Source organism: Sminthopsis crassicaudata, chromosome 4 (genome assembly GCF_048593235.1).
Source record: "Sminthopsis crassicaudata isolate SCR6 chromosome 4, ASM4859323v1, whole genome shotgun sequence".
Lineage (NCBI taxonomy): Eukaryota > Metazoa > Chordata > Mammalia > Dasyuromorphia > Dasyuridae > Sminthopsis > Sminthopsis crassicaudata.
In genome coordinates, this window is record NC_133620.1 from 298,297,068 (window position 1) to 298,306,662 (window position 9,595).

The window sequence follows — 9,595 nt, forward strand, 5'->3', positions numbered from 1 at the left end:
TTATTTTTGATGTTGATTTTTTTCTTTCCTTTTTCTTGTCAAATTAGCCAAAGTTTTATCTGTTTTGTTGCTTTTTCCCATAAAGCCAACTCTTAGCTTTACTCATTAATTAGTTCATTAGTTTTCTAATTTTCACATTAAGCTCTCCTTGAGATTTCTAATTTGATATTTAATTGGGACTTTTACTTTTTTTCCTCACTTGCTTAGTTGCATGTCCATGTCATTGATGTCCTCTATTTTTTTCACATACCTATTTGGAGAGAAAAAAATATGCCCTAAGAATTCACTATTTTGGCTGCAGATTGTAATTCTCTTGGTGGAATTATGGAATGTTTCTGTAATTTGTTGTTTCATCCACTCATTTAGCATTAGATTCAACCATTCTGGAGAGCAATTTGGATCCTTGCAGAAAGGGCTATCAAATTGCACATACCTTGAGAAATGGCAATTGCCTTACGGGGGGGTGGGGAGTCTGTATCCCAAAGAAATTTTAGGGGAGGGAAAAGGACCCTGTGCCAAGTTGTAGTTGTTCTTTTTTATGATAGAAACTGGAAAATCGGTAGATGCCCATCAATTGGAGAGTGGCTGAACAAGATGTGACAATATATGAAGGTAAAGGAATGTTAGCATTACATAAGAAATGATGAAAAAGCTCATTTCAGAAAGGCCTGGAAAGATTCACACAAACTGATGCTGAGTGGAACAATCAGAAGGAAGAATACTTTGTACAAAATAACAGCAAGACTTTGTATTGATCAGCTAGGAAAGAATTGCTTCTCAGTGCTTTAGTGATCCAAGCAATCCCGATTGAAGATGGCATTTGCTGTCCAAAGTCTTTCACAAAAAGAACTACAGAGAAAGAATGTAAAACTCCATATGCTATGTTTTTGTTTCACTCTCTCTCTCATGATTATTCCCTTTTGCTCTGATTTGTCTTTCCCAACATGATTCATAAAAGCAATGCTTATAAAAAGTAAATTTACTAAACACTACAAAAAATTTAAAATTAAAATTTTATTCAATTTTTAATATATAAGAGATCATTGTCCAAACAGGACAGCCAATACCTATGCTGTTTAGGGCATCCAGTGAGCCAGAGACCTGGGTACCAAGTCTGACTGAAACTACATGTACAATTAGCAATTCTTGATTCTCAATTTACCATCTTTGTGAACAGGATCCTGGACTGGTGTTCGCAATTTTCCTTTATAAGGGGCTGAGCCTCTTCCTGGGTCTTTGGCTGGAGTGCCTAAAGCCTGTTCAGGCAAGTGCTGCAGCCTGAGGCAAGAGAAGGCTGAGAGGGGTGGGGTGGTCATTGGTCAGCTCAGAGACTGGCTTCTTCCAGGGTTGGGACTGCCAAGGCCAGCCCACCTGCTGGCATCACAGTGAATGCTGGAGCTTTATGTTGGGCATCTGTTCTCTCAGGTTTTCAAGGGAAATGGGGGGAGATCAACTGGGGAAGAGGAGCGCCCTGGCCCATCTGTGGAACTTTCTTGCCAGGTGGTGGAACCACATCTGCAGAGGTCACACATTCAGACTACATTTTGAGGGTGATTGGTGTCTTTTTTGGGGGGAGGATCTTTTTCCAAAGATGGCACAATGCCTTCCATTCGGCCTGTTGGCATTCTTCTAGGTTTTGGGGTGAAGTCTCTGGAGGACACACATTCATCCTAGGAGGGGTTAAGGTGGGTCACCTTGTCTGCTTTTTTGTTGTCGTTGTTAATTTTTTTCTTTTTTACCCAATACGTGATGAAGAGTTGAGGTCGATTGAGGAAGAGGAACGCCTTGGCCCATTGGTGGTAGCTTCTGCCAGGCAGTGGGGCCCATTCTGTGGAGGGTAGACATTTAGCCTGGTGGTCGAGTTAATTTAGATTTTTTTCACACCACGAGCTATGTGGGCAGGTCAAATACCAGTGAGGTCCTCCAGGGTCTGTTGGCAGAGCCTTCTACCAAGTGGCAGGTTCAAGTCTGTGGATGAAGGAGGCAACATATGAGCAAAGGAGAAGGAATTAGGAAACAGGGAAGGATGTGAGTGGCAAAAATAGGAAGAATACTTTGTACGAAATAACAAGAATTTGTGACAGATAGGAGAGAATTGGCTCTTCCTAGTGCTTTAGTGATCCAAAGCAATCCTAATAGTCTTTGGACAGAAAATGCCCTCTGCATTAAAAAAAAATGAGAAAAAAAATGTAACACCATGTATTGTGGTCACTTTTTTTTTCTCTCTTCCATGGTTGTTCCTTTTGCTTTGCTTTTTCTCTCCAAACACGATTCATAAAGCAAAGTATATTCTAAATCAATACATTTATTAACCCTCCCACCAAATGAAAATTCTATTTTATTGAGCAAAAAATAGGACAATCAAAGTAGTATAACAATATAGGACAATATAAGGCAACAATAGAAAGGTCATGCTTCTGCCAAAATGATTGGGGCAGCCCCTTTTTGTAGTGGTCAGAAAATGGAAATTGAATGGATGTCCAACAATCGGAGAATGGTTGGATAAATTATGGTTTATGAATATTATGGAATATTATAGTTCTATAAGAAATGACCAGCAGCATGAATACAGAGAGGCTTTGAAAGACTTACATAAACTGATCCTAAGTGAAGTGAGCAGAACTAGAAGACCATTATACCCTTCAACAATAATTCTGTAGGAGGATGTATTCTGATGGAAGTGGCTATCTTGGACAAAGAGAAGATCTAATTCAGTTCCATTTCATCAATGATGGACAGAATCAGCTCCACCCAGAGAAGGAACACTGGGAAATGAGTGTAACCTGTTTACATTTTTTTGTTTTTCTTCCCAGGTTATTTTTACCTTCTGCATCCAATTCTTGTGCAACAAGAGAACTGTACGGTTCTGCTCACATACATTGTATCTGCGATATAATATAACATAGTAAACCTGTACAAAACTGCCTGCCTTCTAGGGGAGGGGGTGGAGGGAGGGAAGGGAAAAGTCAGAACAGAAGCGAGTGCAAGGGATAATGTTGTAAAAAAACAATAGCAAGGTCAATACTTTTTGCCGCCAATATGCTTGGCATCCAATCAACCAGAGAGCCAGAGAGCCAGAGATTCAGGGACCAAGGCTGGCTTTATCTTTTAAAAAAATTTTATCATATAGCTTTTTATTTACAAAACATATGCTTGGGTAATTTTTCTAATCTAATTAAAATTATTTTGTGATCAATAATGATCTCTAGTTTTTTTTTTTTGGTCATAAATTCCTTCCTCGTGCATAGTTCTGAGAGGTACATTATCCTATGCTGTTCCAAATTTGTTTATATCATTCTTATTTCCAGATCATGAACCCATTAGGACCTTAGCTTGGTATATGGTGTTAGGTGTGGGTCAATGACTAGTTTCTGCCATCCTAGTTTCCAATTTTCCCCGCAGTTTTTGTCAAATAGTGAATTCTTATCCCAAAAGCTGGGGTCAAACACTAGATTGCTATAGTAGTTGACTATTTTGTTCTGTGAACCTAATTTATTCCACTGATCAATGACTCTTTTTCCTATCTAGTACGAAATGGTTTTGATGGTCTAGCTGTTCCAGATCTGTGTCAAACACTAGATTGCTATAGTCATTAACTAATTTGTTCTGTGAACTTAACCTATTCCGTTGATAACTGCTCTTTTTCCTATCTAGTACCAAATGGTTTGAATGGCCTAGCTATATGACATCTAAAGCTACATTATAAAGCAGAGGTCACCTTCAATTTTTTTTAATTGATTCCCTTGAAATTGACCTTTTGCTCTTACAGATTAATTTTTTTTTTGGGCAGGGGTCAGTAAAATAGCTTGAGAGTTTGTCATAGCACTAAATAAATAGGTGTATTTGGGTACCCAGTCTTGGGTAGTCTTGTCACCTTTATTACTTTTGCTGCCCCTATCCAATAGCCCTTTATATTTTTCCAATATAGATAGATAGATAGATAAATATATGCATAGATATATAGATAGATAGATATAGATATAGATATATATATATATATATATATATATAGATATAGATATATAGATATAGATATAGATATAGATATAGATATAGATATAGATATAGATATATAGTGCCCTTCCTTATTCCTTTTAATTAGACATATTTTTACTTTAGCTTGATCTGAAGTCAGGATGGTTACCCCTGCTTTTTTGTACTTCACCGGAAGCATAATAGATTCTGCTCCAGCCTTTTACTTTTCCTCTGTATGTATCATTCTGCTTTAAATGTGTTTCTTTTAAACAATGTATTATAGAAGCCAGTCTGCTATCCATTTACCTTTTATTGAGAGAGTTCACCCCATTCACATTTATGGTTAAAACTGTATTTCCTTGCCATCTTATTCCCCAAATTATACTTTTCTCTTTCCTTTTCCCCTTTCCCTCCTTCCCCAGTAATTTTTCTTAGGAGCACTACTTGCCTCAACCAGCCATCTTCCTTTAGAGTCCCTCCCCCTTTCTTACACCTTTGCTTAGTAATTTCTGTTTCCCCTTCTATTTAGTTTCCCCCTTTCCCCTTTTGCTTTTCCCCTACCCCACTTTGCTGTAAGGTGAGAGAAGTTTCTCAGGGAAACCAAATATTTGTAATATTTTCTCTTTGAGCCAAATCTGTCCAGAGTAAGATTCACAAAACATTCATCCCCTTCCCTGCTTTCCCTCATTTATAAAAGGTTTTCGTTGCTTCGTCTTGAGATTTAATTTCCCTCATTTTCCCTCCACTTTTCTCTTTTTTCCAAGTATAATGCCCTTCTCACCTCTAGTTTTTTTTTTTTATTTTTTTTTATTGGAACAGTAATATGAAATTATACATATACTCTCTATGTATACCCATAACAGAATTATACTTTTTAAGTGCTCTGCTTACCTTTTTATGCTTCTTCTAATTTCAATAATTGGATTTTCAATATTTGTTTAGCTCTGGTCTTTTCATCAGCAATGAATGCAAGTCACCCTGATTCACTGAATGTCCATCTATTCTCTGAAAGAAAATCTCAGTTTAGAGGAGTAATTTATTCTTGGCTGCATTCCATTTACCTTTACCTTTCAGAATATCAGATCCCAGGTCCTTCTATCCTTTAAGGGGGAAGCCTTTAGGTCCTGGGTATAATCCTTATTGTGGTTCTTCAGTTCATCATATCTTACTCCACACACTCTCAGTTTTCCTTGTAAACCACTGATTGGTGCAGATTTGTTTCCATGGAGACTGGGAGGTCCCCCAGGCTTTTGTATCCACCCCATCCCCAGGGCTTAGTCCAGGGTCTCACCACAGTAGAAAATCAATGTTTTTTCTTATTCTTTCTCCTAAACTCTGTGCACTCTGGCTTCTCTCCTCCTCATTCAGATGAGTTTTACTCATTGAAATGCAGTGACTGATAACCTCTGGAATGCAAAAGCTGAAAGAGCCCTGTCTAATTCTCCTCCTTCAGCATCTCTCTGGCAGCATTTTTGGGAGTGACTGCCTTTTCTTCTCCCTCTCTTTTCAGAGTTTTCCAGATTCTGCCATCTCTGGGTTTTTTACTGACTTGTGTGTCCTGCTTGGCTCTTTGACTGGATCTTTATTTATGTCATGGACCCGGGGAGGACCCCCTTATGCCTGTGTCACCAGTCATCTATGTCCTGGAAACTGATGAGGCCCAATTGTCATCTCTAAGCAAAACACTCCCAGCTATGTTGATGAGGCTGGAGTCTACCTCCTCAGCTGTGCTCCCCAATTCCCATATATTTCTGTTGCCCATGTTGAATCTGAGCCAATTTGCAGCTGAAAATCCATGTGTCCAAAGCACATTGCATAATCTTGGTCCCCCAAACTCTCCCCTTGTCTGAAATTCTCTACTCCGGGCACCCAGCTTTGCAGGATCAGTCATCCCCTACCCTTTTCTCTTACTTTGCCCACATTTCATCCATTAGCTTCTGCAGGTTCTAAGCCCTTCCTCTACGACTCTCCTCCCCCAGAGGCTTGCTTTCCTTTAGTCTCCTTGCCATCAACCTCATGACCCTGTACACCTCTTTCCTACAGGACTCCAGCTGTTCTATTAGGATTATGCATTCTCATGTGACTGTCTCTGTACTCTGTATTTTTTTGGTGGATTCTAGTTTATGTATTTGTTGTCCTCCCATTTAAAATGGAATTTGTGCATCTTAAACAAGTATTGCTAAATCTTTGTTGATTGATTCTCAGCCTTGGGAATTGTCCTGTTTCTTTCCCTGTTCAGTTGCAGATTTCATTGAGGGAAAAGATGTCAACCAAACTGCTATAATTCCTTATTACAACAACTATCCCATCCACCCAACTAAAGAAGTAGCTGTCCCATAAGTCCCTAACGTAGCACAGCCCAGGCACTGCTTTTCAAGCAGTAAGCAGAACCCTCTCCAACACAATGGATGATAGTGATCAATTCTTTCAGATTGTTTCCCAATTTCCTCCTTTCTCCTTTTCATTTTGCCTCCATACTCATCATTAAAATAAATGGAAGGAAGGCAACTGAGAGACTCCTTGTGTAACCACAGGAATAATTACAGAGGATGAATGCTTATGGCAAAGTGTCTGTATGTCAAAAGAATTTATCTCCAAAGGTAAAATCCACTTATTGGCTGTGATTTCAGGTGGCATTTTTAAAATATAGGATGGGTAGTTTCTCTCAGATAGCTCCAATCACAAAATGTGAATTTAGTTGAGATATTCTTTGACTTACAACAGGCAATAACATGTATACTTTAATACTGCAACAAGGATTAGAGAATAAAAGAGATTATTCTCAAGGCTGGGATGAGAACCGATGCACTAATGAGCCTGAGAGATGCACAGGATGTTGTGAAAACAAAGAACAAAAACCAAAATTCTGTTATTAAATATTTTCTTGAAAAGGAAATTAATTGTTATGTCTTTTGAATTCTCCCTGTTATTCTGGTGGGATTTGACAATATTTTTTGTTATTTCAATGGTTTTTCTGCTTTCCAGTTAAGTTTTTTTTTTTGTTGTTGTTTTTATTTTGGAAGTGAAGTTAATGAATTGAAAAGAAATACACCTACCTGGACACCTCTCCTCCTGAAGGGACCACTGTCCTCAACATGAGTGTAATTACTTAGGCTGCTCCAGAAGCTGCACAAGGTAGCCGCAGGGCCACAAATTCCCCAGACCTCGCTGTGGGGAAAGCTTGGACAGTTTTGGACAGTAGTTAGAAACAGTTACTGACCAACAGTTATGAACCATTTGGAAAACTGCCCATGGGTTTCAGAACATTCTAGGACAGTGGTCCTCAAACTGAGGGGGGCCAGTTCACTGTCCCTGAGACTGTGGGAGGGCCGGACTATAGTAAAAACAAAAGCTCACACTCTGTCTCCGCCACTCAGCCCAGTTGCCATAACCCCGTGGGCAGCATAAATGTCCTCAGGGGGCTGCTTCTGGCCTGCTCTAGCGTTACTCAATATTTCACATCGCCAGTCTCTCCTAATTCCCAGGACGTCAGAAAGCCTCAGGCCACAGACCTTTGCAGTAACAACTAATTACCTGGCTGCCTCCTCTGCGGCTTTCAGAGATCTCTAGGTACAATTTTTTGAATCCTAGTTTAATATCCGGTAGCTTGCTCAAGGAACAGCCATGTGCAAACTCAAAGTCTTTATTATCCTTGCTCACATAATGCCCTGACCTGTTAACTCCCAAGTGAATGTGTGGTCTGTGAGAGAACAACGTGTTCACTGTCAAGCTCCTTACCTCTCTTGCCTATTCATCAGCTTGGCTCAACTACCCCCAGAATAAAGAGACTGAAGAGATTGACCCATTGCTAGAATGGTCTTAAAAAGGTTCTGTGCCGTCTCCCACACAGCCAATCAGAGAGGGAGCCATCTGCTGTTAGGAAGCCTACCCATGGGACAGCTCCTAGCCACAGAAAATTGCTTCTGGACCTCTCAAACCTCCTGTTGCGCCATGCTGACCCATTTAAAGAACCCTTACACAAAGGTGTATCTAATTCGTTAGGTTTTTTCATAAAATTAACTCTTAGTTTTATTAGTTCAATAGCTTCCTGAGTTTCATTTTTATTAATCTCTCCCTGGAGTTTCAGAATGTCTAATTTGACATTGAATTGTGGGTTTTAATTTCTTCTTTTCTTGTTCTCTTCCTAGCTTCTTTAGTTGCATACCCAAGTCATTGATCTCCTCTTTATTTGATTCACACAGCTATTTAGAGACATAAAGTATGGCCTAAGAACTCCCAGCTTTGGATGCATGTTTCACAGGTTTTAGGATGTTGTTTCATTATGGTAATTCTCTTGGATGAAATCCACATTACTCTGATTTGTTGTTTGACCCACCCATTTTTTAGAATTGGATTTAAACATTCTGGAGAGCAATTTGGAACTAGGCAGAAAGGCTCTAAAACTTTACATACCCTTTGACCCAACTGTTCTGTACCCCAAGGTAATCAGAGAGGAGGCTAAAGGACCCACACGTGCAAAATTGTTTATAGCAGCTCCTTTTTGTGGTAGCAAAGAACTGGAAAATCAGTAGATGTGCATTAGATGGGGAATGATTGAAAAAGATGTGGTGGTCTATGAAGGTGAGAGAATATTAGGATTAGACAAAATTGGTGAACAAGCTGATTTTAGAAAAGCCTGGAAAGATTTACACAAACTGATGCTGAGTGGAACAAGCAGAAGGAAGAATAGTGTACACAAAATAACAGCAAGAATTTGTGATGATCAGCTAGGAAAGAATTGGTTTGTCTCAGTGCCTTAATGATCCAAAGCAGTCCTGATAGACTTTGGACAGAAAATGCCATCTGCATTCAAAAAAAGAACAAAGGAAAAAGAATGTAAAGCAACATATGCCATGTGCACTTGTTCTTTTTTTCTTTTTTCTCTGTCCCATGGTTATTCCCTTTTGCTCTGATTTTCTTGTCTCAACATGATTCATAAAGCAATGCTTATTAAATAATTTATGAAACATTGAAAATAATTTAAATTTAATTCAATTTTTAATTTTTAAGACACAGTCCAACCAGGACAGCCAATACATTTTCTATTTAGGGCATCCAGGGATCCAGAGACCTGAGGACCAAGGTTGGCTGGAACTTCACGTTCAATTGGCAATTCTTGCTTCTCAATTCTCAATCTTCATCTACCTGGTAAACAGGGTGGACTATTGTTCACAATTTTCCTCTGTATGAGCGGCTGAGGCACTTCTTCCTGGGGCCTTTGGCAGGAGTCCCTAAAGCCTGTGGCAGACAGGCGCTGCAGCCTGAGGGGAGAAGAGACTGACAGGGATGTGGTGGCTTCTTCTTTGACCTCTCATGGCAGTAAGGGGGGAGGTCATTCGTCAGCCCAGGACTGGCCTCTTCCAAGGGTAGGGAGGACCCAGTCCGGAACAGCTGCTGGCACCATGGTCAATGCTGGAGATTTTTGAGAGGCATCTGTTCCCCCAAGTTTTCAGGGGAAATGATGAGAGATCGACTGGTGAAGAGGAGCGCCCTGGCCCTTAGTGCAGAGTTCTGCCAGGTGGGAGCCAAGTCTGTGCAGGGCAGACATTCAGCCTCGTGGTGGAGGTGGGTCAGGGTGTTTCCGGGAGCTTTATCCAAAAATGGTACCATGCAGTGATTT

General features: G+C 39.9%; 1 long non-coding RNA gene across 1 annotated transcript; it reads right to left on the reverse strand.

The window, feature by feature from the left end:
• Positions 1-999: 999 nt before the first annotated feature.
• LOC141541295 (uncharacterized) lies at positions 1,000-7,779 on the reverse strand. The gene is made up of 4 exons (XR_012481730.1): positions 7,714-7,779; positions 7,032-7,155; positions 4,867-4,980; positions 1,000-1,968 (listed from the first exon to the last, which is right to left on the reverse strand). It is a non-coding gene; the product is annotated as an uncharacterized LOC141541295 (long non-coding RNA).
• Positions 7,780-9,595: the final 1,816 nt, after the last annotated feature.